Source organism: Triturus cristatus, chromosome 8 (genome assembly GCF_964204655.1).
Source record: "Triturus cristatus chromosome 8, aTriCri1.1, whole genome shotgun sequence".
Classification (NCBI taxonomy): domain Eukaryota; kingdom Metazoa; phylum Chordata; class Amphibia; order Caudata; family Salamandridae; genus Triturus; species Triturus cristatus.
This window is the reverse complement of record NC_140591.1, coordinates 546,130,237-546,146,497: the sequence shown is the minus strand read 5'-3', so window position 1 is coordinate 546,146,497 and position 16,261 is coordinate 546,130,237.

Genomic DNA, 16,261 nt, shown 5'->3' with positions numbered 1-16,261 from the left:
CACCCCACCACGTCACACAACTTTCTCTGCAACCCACCGCACACAACTTTATAAATAGTATTTTAAAATGTTTTAATCTATGTACTTAGAATGATATTATCAACCAAACAGCACACATAAAAATTTCCATTATTACCTTACAATTTTATCGACAACTTCGCAAACATAACACTGCACCCGGGGCTTTAACTGGAGGGGGTGTCTTGGGGATGTGACCATCAGCACTTTATTTTTGGGAGCCTCAAAACGGGTCTTTATAGGGCTCTATTTTCCGACCTCACAAACTGCAGTGACACTGTGAGAGCATGCACATTGCTCACTACTTAGAAGTGCAGACATCATGCCAAGTGACTTGCATTGTAGGAGAAGGGTAATCCTTTAAAGAGAGCCATTTTCTCTCAGTATTTACCTTCTCTTTTTGCAACGCACCAGCAACATCATCATGAGGTCATTAGCAGACAGACCACCAGTCGCGCAACGCCCATTGCCCTGGACTCTCTGACACAGCTTCCCAGGCGCACACACAGAGCCACATCCGAGTAATTCACCTGTCTTCAAAAGATCATTTTTTTGTAAAGGAGACTCTGTTTTTTTCACCCCTTTTTTCAACCCCTACATGCCTACTCTTCCTATTGCTGAAAGAATTAGGCTCCCCCGAAATTTCCCTCTGGTTGCACCTCTGCAAACGACCACAACAAGGCAACTCCAGCACGAACCTGCTCTCACCTTACACACGGTCTTGTTTTAGTGCTACGAAAACTCACACTTTGCCTGCCTCATTAAGTTCTCACCCCCCCCTCTTAAATATTAACATTAAAGCTTTCCAATTACTTTTATATTCCTATACTGTACTTCACATGGAAATATAGAACTCAAGGTTCTCACCACCCCAAATTAGCTCTCTGGGGTACTTTCTCAAATATAAGAAGTACAGGTATTCAGTATCTGTCCATCACAGCCACTTTAAAACAGTGTACCTATGAACAACTCGACAAAACGTTATGTTTCTAAATTAACGTATTACACTTAAAAGCTCCTTTACATTTCTTTCGCTAGATGTACCTTTGTTTAAAACACCACCAGAAAACTGTTTTGAAGTATGCTCCACAAAGAGTAACTCAAAGCTTTGTTATTCTTTATTAAAAGATCTGCCTGTCAATGCTTTTCGCAAGCCTTTTCAATGCCTTAAGAGGGTAGCTGGATGAGTATAATATGTCGTATTTAAGATCGGGGGTGGACGATGCGCGGAAATAAGAACATATAGTTGAATAAAGGGCGAGTGGATGCATGGCCAGATGCATCAATGGATAGATACATAGATCAATGTATCAATGTATGGATGGATGGAAGGATGAATGAATGCAAAGACCAGTACTTACGATAGACGGGTGGGCTGATAAATGCTTAGGATTGATTCTGGCACACATTTATCTATGCATATATAGGCGTATCGCTGCATGAATGGCACAGTGCTTACTATAGGCGAGTGCGCTCTTAGATGCTTAAGATAAGCGGACAAACAGATTTATGTATCCATATAAGTAGGAATATATCCATCAATTAAAAGATGGTTGAATGGTGCAGTGCTTAGGATGCATGGATACTGCACATTAATTGGCCCGGATCTGGGGACCGGCACTTATTTTCAGGCAGCCTCCAAACGACTCTCTACCAGGCTTTATTTTCGGCCCTCTCAAAGATAGGCAATTTTTTTTTTTATTACACTGCAGTGACAGAATGCACATCGATGTACGCATGCTTATTTTGCTCACTATTGAGAACTGGAGACATCACTCTAGATTACCCACGTTGTAGAAGAAAGTGAAATCCTTTAAACAATGTTTTTTTCTGAACCTACGATAATTGGAGAGGATTTTCTAAAGCACACAATGATACTTATCTTGATTTAGACCACGCCCCAACTTGCATAGCCCACATCCCTTTAAGAGCTTTGACCCCCCTTTTAGAGTACCCCCACTTTTTTTTCTTTCACTTAGAACCCTAACTACACCATAGTAACAAACAAACAGTGTAACCTTCCTTTAAAATCTACAATGGCACCAAGTTTCATAAATTTCCATCAACGCTATCAGCCTTCTACCACAGTACAAGAGTGTCTATCAGCACGAAGATGTCTTATCCACAGAAATGTTGTGTAATTTCTGTACCTGTTGCTGGAACACTCATCACCAAAGAGTATTAAAACATGGGAATTTGCCAGAAAAACATATACAAGAACTTAATTTCAACAACCGTCTACCGGAACGCTCATGAGCAAAGCTTATTAAAACATACAAATTTACGGCTAAAACATATACCATGCCATAGGGCACTTTATAAGTGCTCCCAGTGGTACTACATCACCTTCAGGAGCTCGACATCTGCATGTTACTAAATTCTGTGTTTTAATCAGAAACATACCCACCTTCCCCACACCCACCCCTCCCTTCCTTAACTGTACGAAATCAAACAGAAACCCCCACCATTCCTAGTAGCGCCGCTATACCCATACACAGGCTTAATTTTAACAAAAAAGTATTCAAACATGCAAATTCGCGGGAAAAACATAAACAATACCATAGCACGGTTAATAAATAGGCCCACTCAAACTGCATTACCTTTACTAACTACACATGCCCACGTCACAAATGTCTGTCTTATAATCAGCAAAATATAGACATCCCCCCCCATACCCATGCTTAACCTTACTAAATCAAACAACGAGCGCCTGCACTCCTGTTACCGTCACTATAGCCATAGATAGACTTAATGTCAACAGGTGTCTGCCGGAACGCTCATCAGCAAAAGCTATTAAAACTTACAATTTTGCAACTCAAACATACACCATACCATAAGACGGTTTATAAATAGTCACAGTACCAGTACATCACCTCAACACCCGCCCTTGCTTAACTTTACGCAATAAAAGAAAGAGTCCAAGCAAACGTAGAAGCGCCACTATTGCCATACACAGCCTTAACTTCAACAGATGTCTCCTGAAAAGCTCATCAGCAAACCTTATTAAAACATGCAAATTTGAGGGTAAAACATATACCATGCCATAGGGCGCTTTATAAGTGCTTCCAGTGGTACTACATCACCTTTAGTAGCTCCACATCTCCACGTTACTATATTCTGTATTTCAAACAGCAACATAACTACCGCCCCCTCGTCCACCCCCGCCCTTGGTTAACAGTATGAAATCAAACAGAAACCCTCCATTCCTAGTAGCGCCACTATACCCATACACAGGCTTAATTTTAACATGTGTCTACCGGAACACTTATCAGCAAAAACTATTCAAACATGCAAATTGGCAGGTAAAACATAAACCATCCCATAGCACTGTTTATAACTGGGCCCAGTGAAACTACATTACCTTTAGTAGCTACACATGCCCATGTTACAAATATCCGTCTTATAATCAGCAACATAAGCACCACACCCACCCATCCCTTGCTTAACCTTACGAAATCAAACAACGAGCCCCAGCACTCCCGTTACCACCACTATAGCCATACATAGACTTAATGTCAATAGGTGTCTGCCGGAACGCTCATCAGCAAAACCTATTAAAACCTGCAATTTTGCAACTCAAACATACACCATACCATAAGACGGTTTATAAATAGTCACAGTACCCCTACACCACCTCAACACCTGCCCTTGCTTAACTTTACACAGTAAAAGAAAGAGCCCCAGCAAACGTAGAAGCACCACCATAGCCAAACAGAGGCTTAATTTCAACAAATGTCTCCCGAAACGCTCATCAGCAAAACATATTAAAACATGCAAATTTGCAACTAAAACATATCCCATGCCATAGGGCGCTTTATAAGTGCTCCCAGTGGTACTAGATCACCTTTAGTAGCTCGACATCTGCACGTTACTATATTCTGTGTTTCAATCAGCAACATAACCACCTCCCCCACACCCACCGCCGCCCTTGCTTAACCGTATGAAATCAAACAGAAACCCCCACCAATCCCAGTAGCGCCACTATACCCTTATGTGACGTTAATTTTAACAGGTGTCTGCTGGAACACTTATCAGCAAAAAGTATTCAAACATGCAAATTGGCGGGTAAAACATAAACCATCCCATAGCACGGTTTATAAATGGGCCCAGTCGAACTACACCACCTTTGCTAGCTAGACATCTATATGTTACGAAAGTCATTTAAAGACTCTGTAGAGTGTATAGCAGGGCATGTGGAGAGTAAACAAAGTTCTAATTCCCAAACTTTTGATATACAGTCCTTTTACTGTATCTGTATTAAAGATATAAAATGGAATGAATAAATTGACTAGTGTCTCAAAAGGGATAGTGAAGCTCAGCATCAGTAAAACATGAACCACTTCAACACCTACATATATCCGCCACAGCGACACAGCCTGACAAATAGTATCACTTATAATCACATGTAGTTCTCTAATGTCAACAAAGTCATACAGAAAATATTCCGCACATTTTTTTTTTTTTATCTCTCACACATTTATAAAACATCTCTTCTAAAGAAGCACTCCCCAACTACTTCTATTCCATAAGAACAGGCAATAATTAATACGTTTCCTACCATATATTTTAGTATATCTACCTTTTTATTATTCACTAGTCAGAAACTACAAAAACTATTCACTATACCCAAATGAAAACCAGAAACCAAATTCATATTTATCTCAACTTAGAATCACATGATTCAAACTATGCTTACATATAAAAGGAACGTATCACTTTTCCTATCTCCATCTCCTCTCCATGTAATCTCCAAACACTCTACAGGGCCCCACTGTACAACAACCTACCCTGACTTACATTCAAACCTACCTCTCAGTGTCAAAAATAAGACCACAACCTGCCCATATAACATTTCTGCATTTTGTTTTATCGCTTTTAACTTAATAACACATACGTCTCCTACCACCCCACCCCACTATTTCCACAAAAAGTATCAGTTTCAAACGTGCAACATTTTCTTTATCTCCCCAAATACATTCCAAACTCAAATTAACGCTGTACCTTATTTTCAAAACATTACAGTCCTATAAAGGTGACAAACTACATTTCTTCGCTGTGAAAAATTCCTAAACATATAGAAAATACTTATATAACAACAGTTCAAATGTTATGCATATTTCATAACCAATATCAAACACCACACTTTACTAACACTATATTACTTTGAAATAAAAAATACTTTCAAAATTAAAAACATCACCTCAAATACTTAATCAATACTATAAAACACATAACACACCTTGTTCATTTCTAACTCACCTTTGTAGTTGTTATCCAGATTTCAAATGACAAATGCATACAATTCTCTCTTTCTCACATAGTACATGTAAAGCTCTGACTTCATCAAGAATGAAACCAGGAAAGGCACAATTTCTCTGTCGCTCCACACATAAATACAAGTAAATAACTAATCAGAATACTTCATTCCTTCAACGACATTCCAAAACTTACCTCCATTGGTTAATTTTGAATTTTCCTCCCGAAAAGCTACTTATTATTCCGCGTCACATACAGGTCACAAGTTCAACCTATTTTATCACCACACTTTCTGGAACCTTCTACGACACCTGCAGGTTAAAAGTTCAGCATTTTTTTTTTAACCTAACAATATACTTTTGCAACATTTTATCGAACATTCAACGGCACGTGCACATTAAAAGTTCACAATAGGGGTAAGTAGTTCATCAGCTTTATTCCCAACTCCAGCAGAACCTCACCTTACGCCCCCAGATCCATCAAACCCGTAGGAGTCAATGCTTTCCACTTTCCAAATACCAAATTCATTTCATACACACAAATTTACCTTCACACTCCCTATATAACATCCCCTAAGCACCATAGACAAGTTACAATGTTCGAAACAAAAGTTCCTCCAAGTAGCTATAACTACATGCTGACACTACTTGCACATATGTGGCACACCGGCCAGAGCACATGACTTCACAGCATATGACACACAGTTTGGGCTCACGCTTTTATCCCCAAGTCCAGCAGCAGCTCAACTTAGCAGCATGAGACTCTACACACTACCTCACATATTTGCTGTACCCCAGAACTTTCAGACCAGTACGGGTCAGTAGTTCGTCCTAGTAGTTATAAACACATGCTGACACTACTTCCACAGCTGTACTGCAGAGGCTACGGTACATGACTTCACAGCATAAGACACACAATTTAGACTCACGCTCTAATCCCCGAGTCCCGCACCACCTCACCTTAGCAGCATCACACTCTAGGCAGTACCTCACTTCATTTTCGTAGCCTAGAACTTTCACAATGGTAGGTATGATTAGTTCACTTCCCACCCCCTCTATAGCACACCCTAAACACCCCACAAAGGGTACAGTGCTCCTACCCTCCTCTTTTCCACCCTTTTTCCCCCTTACTCGCTTCAACGGAATCGCAAAATGGCGGCCAACACTTCCTAGTTGCAAACGCTCGCAGCGCTCGCAGTCAATCAGCAGCCAGCTCGTGCTCGTAACGCCTCAGCCAAGCAGATGGCAGAATTCCCAAATATTGATATCTGTAAATTTAGATATTTCTCAAAAACTACTGAACGGATTTACACCAAATAAACAAAAGCATGCTTTCTAGACCAAGACCCTTCTCCCTGCCAAATTTGGGGTATTTACGTTCACCCTTTCGACCTGTAGCCTTGTCTAAAGTTTCCTATGGAAATTAACATTGAAAAAACACGTTTAGGTACCCCCCTTTTTTCTCGGCCCCCCTTGACGAATCACCCCAAAACTTCCAACATAAGAGCTGATCTCAACAAAGAATTAGTTTTGAAAATTTCACGAAGATTCATCAATTGGAGCCAAAGTTATTGCGAAAAGAATGTTGCCATTTTCCTATAGTAACTAGGTCCTAACTATTACGGTCGCCAGTAGGTTATATATATATATATTCACAACGAAATCCAAGAGTTAAAACCATTCCCAGGAACGGCGCAACACAGGATACAAACTCCATATGCAAATTCAATCAAGAGTGTAGTTTTTTCACACATCAGGGGTCCAGATGATGTGTTTCGGCTGCAAGACATGCGGCCTTGTTCACATGGCGCGCTGAAGGCAAAATGTGGTTTTGAAGAACAAAATGTGTAAATGGGTCGCCAGTAGGTAGTTATGGTGAAGACCTATTTTCCATAGGAAATCCACAACATTCTATTTGGAATAACTTTGGCGCCCATTGACAAATCTTTGCGAAATGTTCAAAACTTTTGGCCAGCTCCGGTCCGCTCCCATCCTGAAAGTCTCTGGATGATTCGTGTAGCGGGGGCTGAGAAAAAAGGGGGTCCTAAAACGTGTTTCCCCCATGCAATTTCCCATAGGACCTTTAGCCGCAGCTACAGCCCGAACTGCTGAACGGAATTACACCAAATTTGGCAGAAAGGTAGATCTTGGTTCAGAGTCGTGCCTTTTGCTTAAATTGTGTGAATCCATTCAGTAGTTCCTGAGAAAATCAAAAGTAAGTTCACATATATATCTGGGCGGAGACTAACCACACATCTCATCTTGAGATCTGATTGGCTGTCAGCCCTTCATCCAAGAAGTGTTGGCAGCCATCTTGGGACCAATATACATGATAGCACCTCATTAAAAAGCATTGTAGTTAATAGAAGGTTTTAAGACTTTAGTTACATTATAAATCATTTGTTGATGGGACCATACTGATTTTAGGAATTGTGATATGTTCTAATGTGATTTTACCATGTGTAAAAGCCTTCTGCTGGGATATCATGAATCATGTTTGACAGAAAACTGTTTTCTCATGCTTTTCCCACAGACGTTTGGAAGATGATCTATAAGCTAAACTGAGAGCATATTTTCTGTAAATTCACATTATCTTTCTCAGTCATGTGAGAAGGAAGTCTGACATTCTCAGTAAAACATGTAATCCAACAAGGGCAAAGACTCTCAGTTGAATCCTTTGTGTTCTACTGCAGCTTCCCAGAGTGTTCCATGGAACAACTAGAGCGCTAACAGTCCTACTTATGATAAACGTATGGCACACCTGAAGCCATCTTGTTTGGAATAAAGTGGTAACTCTTAAAACATTTAATTTAAAAAGGAACAAAATGAGGGGGTTCATTTTGCCACAGAAAGTATGATTAGTGCTGCAGAAAGAAAAATTAGGGCACATTTTGACTTCTCAAATCCTCTTCTATTTCATTAAAATACTCTGACATGCAGACTAAAACATGCACTTTCAATACCAGCAGCAGACTTCCCTGGTGAGCAGTAGTTTTACTACAGTGATCTAATGAGCAACTAGAGTGCTACCATTCAGAATTTATGGCAAATGTGTGACACATCTGAATGCCTTCTTGATGGAACCAAAGTAAACAAGCATTGAAAATGCAATAGGTCTCACCCTCGTTTAAGTTAAAGCAACTCTGTTTGTAATTAGGTGGCTCTTTAGCTTTGCTTGTATTAGTGTCTTTCAAACTTTCATGTACATAACATGCATATGTATTCATATATGTATATGTATATGTATGCATGCATTTATATTTATATAGATATGCAGATTATATATATATGTTTATATGTATTTGTATATATATATATATATATACACACATTCATATATATAAATGCATATGCATATATATGCATTCATATATGTGCATATGTGTGCATGTAGAGAGAGGTAGAGAGAGGTAGAGGTGTAGAGGTAGAGGTAGAGGTGTAGAGGTAGAGGTGAGGTGTAGAGGTAGAGGTGTAGAGGTAGAGAGGTAGAGATAGAGAGGTAGAGAGTAGTAGAGAGATAGAGAGTAGAGAGTGAGTAATAGAGAGTAGAGAGTAGAGAGTGAGTAGTAGCAAGAGTAGCAGAGAGTGAGTACTAGAGACTAGTAGAGTGAGTAGTAGACAGCGAGTATAAAAGAGTGAGTAGTAGAGTGAGTAGTAGAGAGTAGTAGAGAGTACTAGAGAGTGAGTAGTAGAGAGTAGTAGAGAGTGAGTAGTAGAGAGTGAGTAGTAGAGAGTAGTAGAGAGTGAGTAGCAGAGAGAGAGTATTAGAGAGTAGTAGATAGTGAGTAGTAGAGAGTAGTAGAGAGAGTAGTAGAGAGTGAATAGTAGAGAGTGAGTAGTAGAGAGTGAGTAGTAGAGTAGTAGAGAGTGAGTAGTAGAGAGTAGTAGAGAGTAGTAGAGAGAGAGTAGTAGAGAGTGAGTAGTAGAGAGTAGTAGAGAGTGAGTTGTAGAGAGTGAGTAGTAGAGAGAGAGTAGTAGAGAGTAGTAGAGTTGTAGAGAGTGAGTAGTAGAGTGTGAGTAGTAGAGAGTAGTGGAGTAGTAGAGAGTGAGTAGTAGAGAGTAGTAGAGAGTGAGTAGTAGAGTGAGTAGTAGAGAGTAGTAGAGGGTGACTAGTAGAGTGAGTACTAGAGAGTAGTAGAGAGCGAGTAGTAGAGAGCAAGTAGTAGAGAGTGTGTAGTAGAGAGTGAGTAGTAGAGAGTAGTTGAGAGCGAGTAGTAGAGAGTAAGTAGTGGAGACTGAGCAGTAGAGAGTAGTAGAGAGTAAGTAGTACAGAGTGTAGTAGAGAGTAGTAGAGAGTAGAAGAGAGTAATAGAGAGTGAGTAGTAGAGAGTGAGTAGTGGAGAGTGAGTAGTAGAGAGTGAGTAGTAGAGAGTGAGTAGTAGAGAGAGAGTAGTAGACAGTGAGCAGTAGATTAGTGGAGAGTGAGTGATAGAGAGTAGCAGAGAGTAGGAGAGTGAGTAGTCCAGAATAGTAGAGAGTGAGTAGTAGAGTGAGTAGTAGAGAATAGTAGAGAGTGAGTAGTAGAGAGAGTAGTAGAGAGTAGTAGAGAGTGAGTAGTAGACAGTGAGTAGTAGAGAAAGTAGTAGAGAGTAGTAGAGTAGTAGAGAGTGAGTAGTAGAGAGTGAGCAGTAGAGAGTAGTAGATAGTGAGTAGTAGAGAGTGAGTAGTGGAGAGTGAGTAGTGGAGAGTGAGTAGTGGAGAGTGAGTAGTGGAGAGTGAGTAGTAGAGAGTAGTAGAGTGAGTAGTAGAGAGTGAGTAGTAGAGAGAGAGTAGTAGAGAGTGAGTAGAGAGTGAGTAGTAGAGTAGTAGAGAGTGGGTGGTAGAGAGAAGTAGAGAGTAGTAGAGTAAGTAGTAGAGAGTAGTAGAGAGTGAATAGTAGAGAGTAGTAGTAGACAGTAGTAGAGAGAGAGTAGTAGAGAGTGAGTAGTAGAGAGTGAGTAGTAGAGAGTGAGTAGTAGAGAGTAGTTGAGAGTGAGTAGTAGAGAGTGAGTAGTAGAGAGAGAGTAGTAGAGAGTGAGTAGTAGAGAGTAGTAGAGTAGTAGAGAGTGAGTGGTAGAGAGTAGTAGAGTGAGTAGCAGAGGGTAGTAGAGAATGAGTAGTAGAGAGTGAATAGTAGAGAGTAGTAGAGAGTGAGTAGTAGAGAGTAGTAGAGTAGTAGAGTGTGAGTGGTAGAGAGTAGTAGAGTGAGTAGACTAGAGTAGTAGAGAGTGAGTAGTAGAGAGTGAATAGTAGAGAGTAGTAGAGAGTGAGTAGTAGAGAGTAGTAGAGAGTGAGTAGTACAGAGTGAGTAGTAGAGAGTAGTAAAGTAGTAGAGTGTGAGTGGTAGAGAGTAGTAGAGTGAGTAGACTAGAGTAGTAGAGAGTGAGTAGTAGAGAGTGAATAGTAGAGAGTAGTAGAGAGTGAGTAGTAGAGAGTAGTAGAGAATGCGTAGTAGAGAGTAGTAGAGTAGTAGAGAGTGAGTAGAGGAGAGTAGTAGAGAGTGAGTAGTAGAGAGAGAGTAGTAGAGAGCAGTAGAGAGTGAGTAGTAGAGTAGTAGAGAGTAGTCAGTCAGTGTCAGTCAGTGACAGTCAATCAGTGGCAGTCAGTCAGTCAGTGTCAGTCAATCAGTGTCAGTCAGTCAGGCAGTGTCAGTCAGTCAGTGTCAGTTAGCCAGTGTCAGTCAGTCAGTGTCAGTCAGTGTCAGTCAATCAGTGTCAGTCAGTGTCAGTCAGTCAGTGTCAGTCAATCAGTGTCAGTCAGTCAGTTTAGTGTCAGTCAGTCAGTGTCAGTCAGTCAGTGTCAGTCAGTCAGTTTCAGTCAATCAGTGTCAGTCAGTGTCAGTGTCAGTCAATCAGTGTCAGTGTCAGTCAATCAGTGTCAGTCAGTGTCAATCAGTCAGTGTCAGTCAGTCAGTGTCAGTCAGTCACTCAGTGTCAGCTAGAGCAGCTCTGCTGACCTGGTTCTCTGGCTCTAAAGCAGCTCTGCTGACCTGGTTCTCTCTCTCTAAAGCAGCTCTGCTGGCCTGGTTTCTCTGGTTCTACAGCAGGTCTGCTGACCTGGTTCTCTGGCTCTAAAGCAGCTCTGCTGACCTAGTTCTTAGACTACAGAGCAGCTCTGCTGATCTGGTTCTCTGGCTCTACAACAGCTCTGCTGACCTGGTTCTCTGGCTCTAAAGCAGCTCTGCTGACCCGGTTCTATGGCTCTAAAGCAGTTCTGCTTACATGGTTCTCTGGCTCTAGAGCAGCTCTGTTGACCTGGTTCTCTCCCCCTAGAGCAGCTCTGCTGACCTGGTTCTCTCCATCTAAAGCAGCTCTACTGACCTGGTTTCTCTGGCTCCACAGCAGCTCTGCTGACCTGGTTCTCTGGCTCTAGAGCAGCTCTGCTGACCTGGTTCTTAGGCTCTAGAGCAGCTCTGCTGACCTGGTTCTCTGGCTCTAAAGCAGCTCTGCTGACTTGGTTCTCTGGCTCTAGAGCAGCTCTGCTGACCGGGTTCTCTTGCTCTAAAGCAGCTGCGCTGACCTGGTTCTCTGGCTCTAAAGCAGCTCTGCTGGCCTGGTTCTCTGGCTCTAAAGCAGCTCTGCTGACCTGGTTTCTCCGGCTCTACAGCAGCTCTGCTGACCTGGTTCTCTGGCTCTAGAGCAGCTCTGCTGACCTAGTTCGTAGGCTCTAGAGCAGCTCTGCTGACCTGGTTCTCTGGCTCTACAGCAGCTCTGCTGACCTGTTTTTCTGCACTCATGATGCACGGACCCGACTTCGTGAAAATATAAGTACAAATATATTATTTTTATGAATATCTTATATAATCTCTTGACCTAATATGTATATTAAAGACACATACAAATCATTTTGGAACATAAATTTTTTTGCGGGTGTCACACACCTAGCGTGCCCCAGCACGTATATGACGTCACGCGGGACCCGCAACCGTGTAAACATCTCATACCGAAATGCGCATGTGTCGCGAATGCGCGGGAGCAGGAGTCGCAGACTGGTTGCATACCAATCGCGCACATCACATGATATTAAATGTATATGATGTAACTGAAAAACACGCAGCCATCGCATACCATACGCGGATCCTTCATGACTTTTCTAAAATGGCGGCTAGAATGCGTGCAATGATCGTGATGTGTACGCTTTGATTGCGCGACTCCGAAAAATGTTTATATATATAAATATATAAAACATTTAAAAAATATATTCAAATAAAAAATAAAACAAGAAAATTAATCAATATTTCAGTTTTAATTTAAAAAATGTTTTTTTTTGCAATTTTCATCAAATATATATAATGTTATTTAAAGTATAAAATATTTAGAAATAAACAGTTAAAAACTGTAGAAGATCAGTACCAAAAAATAGGTATACCTACTATCACACTTAAAAATTACCATTTAAAAAACCTTTGAAATTCACTGAAAAAAAACATAGGTTTCAGAGACGTTATAGTTAGACATTAGCATTTAAAAAAGCTTTGAAATTCACTGAAAAAACCATAGGTTTCAGAGACGTTATAGTTAGAAATTAGCATTTAAAAAACCTTAGAAATTCACCAAAAAAAACATAGGTTTCAGGGGTGTTATAGTTAGCTGGCCATTTCACTCGTACAAAACCATAGAAATTCCGCCGTTATAGTTACTTCTGCCAACTATAACTCTCGCGCCCATAATGCACTGCTGATGATGTCACATATTGCACGTGACAATCTGATACACCTCATCATACACTAGTATAACCTTTCATCACTCACTGTAAAATACAGAGTACCATATTTGAAACCATTGACACACCAATACCAGTTACGACATACCCACTCACTGATTCCTAAGTCTACACACACAACTACCCATTCAACAACAGAATCATTTATACATGCAGTGACTAATTATTAGAACACTCTTAAATGCACGTATACACATATATAGACATTGACACATCAGCAGTCATCTTAGTCGGTTATGCAGTCATTCTACTCACTCATGAAAAGAATTAATTGCACTTACATTTACTGACTTACACAGTTATCCGACAACTCCTCATTTATTCAAACACATAGTAACTCATAGTTAATATGTTAAAAAAAGCACCATTACATTTATACACTCATTCATATAGTTACTCTCACAATCACTGACTCTTACACATACTTATTTATATACACCAACTCTCACATACAATGCCTTCTATGTTTTTACTTTGTTGAAGATGTACAACTAAAACATATATTCGCCCACCAACACACAAATAAATACACTCAGTCACCCAAACAACTGTTTCCACATGCACTCTTAAACCTATACACCTAATCAATCAACCATTCACACATCTATGCATAGAGTTACACACACCCCATCCAACCACACACAAATTCACTGTCCCATACAAACAGAACAGTGCTGCACACATTTACATAATTTAGTTACTAATCCATGTATTAAGTGAGACACTTTTAATTACTCACTTAAACAGACAGTCAGAGAGCTACTAATTCCTCCATCCAGACAGTTATATATCCACTCAATCAGATTGGTATATTATAATAGATATTTAAATTTCAAACTAAACCAAATTCACTGGATGATGTCATCAGTGATGTCATCAGTGATGTCATCTGAGATGTCATCTGTGATGTCACTGACCATGTCATGAATGATGCAATATGTGATATCATCAGCAGTGCATTGCAGGCGCGCGAGTTATAGTTAGCAGAACTAACTATAACGGAGGAATTTCTATGGTTTTCTACGAGTGAAATGGCCACCTAACTATAACATACCTTTAGCTTTCAGCTCTTTCCTTGAAATGCTACTCATTGTACTCAGTTCATTATAGAGTTCTGGATATCCTAGCTCATAAAAGAAATTCCAAACATATTTTAACCATTTCATCCTTAGAACACCAGTCATATTTAAAACGTCAGTTAAAATATCCCAGTTTAAATCAGTTACGGCTGACATCCAGATCCTTTACCGAAGCATAATTAGTTTAATCTGGATTAAATCTGTAATAAATGGGACTCCCAATTCTGAATGGCAAACATACTATGATACACTGCTCGGAAGTACCAAAATATATCTTAAAAAATGATTTTCAATGATTTGTAAAGACTGAGCATTGCAGTGTCCCCAAACTCCTGCCCTATACATTGCCATGGTAACACACTGTAAGAAAGTGGGTTTCTGTTGCAGTAACCCTCCCTTTTTTGCCTGATAACTGATGCACTATTCCTTGTTGTGCCCTGGGCTTCTGCCAATCAGATGCCCAGGGCCTGTGTTCCTTCCCTAAAAACTGCCTAACAGCCAAAACCCAAATGGCGTCTCTGGTCACCTGTCAGCCCCTGGTAAATGGTACCCTAGGTGCCCAGGGCCTGGTGACCAGAGAAGGCCCCTAAGGGCAGCAGCAATTATTGTGCCACCCTTAGAGGCCCTGTACCCTGACACACACACACTGGCTTTGCAGGCTGAGTGTCTGGGTGCAGAACAAAACAAAGAGTCGACATGGCACACATCCCTGTGTGCCATGCCCACAACACACACTGCCCTGGCATACCTCAGTCACCCCTCTAGCTGGGTGCCCTATGCCAGAGGTGTGGGCACGGGTGCAAGAGCCCTGTGCCCCTACAGTACCCCGGTCCATTCCTGGGAACTGTAAGTGCAGTGATGCCAGTGTGGGATTTACTGTAAGATGCATGACAGAGGGCATGTTAGAGATGACCCCTGAACCTAACCTACAATCCACGTCTTGTCTGAGGGGCTGCCTAGGCGCCCACACAGCAGACAGGTTGCTGGACCCCTGGGTAGAGAGCCATCTGCTCTCCTGGTCCAGCAACAATGCACATCCTGGGTGAGGTGTGAAGTCTCCTCCCCAGGATGGGCAGGGGAAGCTTCAAAGGCATTCCGCCTTTGTGAGCTTCTCCAGGCCACTTGCTTTACCCAGCAACTGCGCCCTACCGGTTCTCAACCCCCCCTCTGATGGGAAGACTGACTGGAAACCCCAAGAAAGGATAGGGGGTGTGCCAGCCTCTGCCAACCCCACCCCTCAGGTGGGGGAGGCGAGGTGAAGCACATCCCCGGGCTCTCTCCATCTTGAAGATGGGGAGCCCTGCCCAATCGGGACTAGGCCACTGCCCCCTCCCAGAGGAGAGTGGCAGGATAGGGGGTATACCCACCCCAGGGCAGGGACCAAGTGGTCCCTGCCCCTTACCTACCTGTAACGCCCATAAATTTAGTATTTAGGGGCACCCTAAACCTTCCTTCCTCAGATTCCAGATTCTGAAAAACAAAGAAGAGCCGTGCAGCTGCTAAGAAGAGGAAGACACCAACTGCTTTGGCCCCAGCCCTACCGGCCTGTCAACTTTCGAACCTGCTCCTGCTACATCTCGGCACCTCTTGTGGCCAGCAACCTCACAAACCCCGGAGGACCTGGCTACCTTTTGGCTCTAAGCACCTGGGACTCCCATGAGCAGAGGATCTGCTTAAAACCAGCTTCTAACCCCTGACATCAGCCCGGAACCGCGAACCCTGCACACTCTGCACCCGCCAAGCCTGGCCTGTGCCGGAGTGAACAAAGACCCCGAGGACGTCCCCCCGGCGACTGTGACCCCGATTCCGGCACCCAAGGACTCACCTCGATGCTCCTGACAACGCCTGCAGCCTCAGAACCAGGTACCCCCCAACCGCAATCAACACAGGGTAAGATTTCCCAACACCATGCATGATTGCGAGAAGAAAGACGTGATCGCGCGACCAATGACATTACTGCGGGCGTGAACTGTCGCGAGACAGCGCAAATGGCTACCAGCAATCCAACATCTCGTGGAGAACGCGACCGGATCAGGAAAACTTGTCGGCGAACGCGGGGATTCAGGTAAGGCGATCGCGCGCGCGCGAGAATGTATTATTTTACAGCGCGAGCAAGAAACAAATTATCGCTAGGCTGCGGAATGCGGAATTTTTGACATTTTCGCGCTCTCCTCGGAACTCGAAAATGTCAAATTATTGCAATTTCCG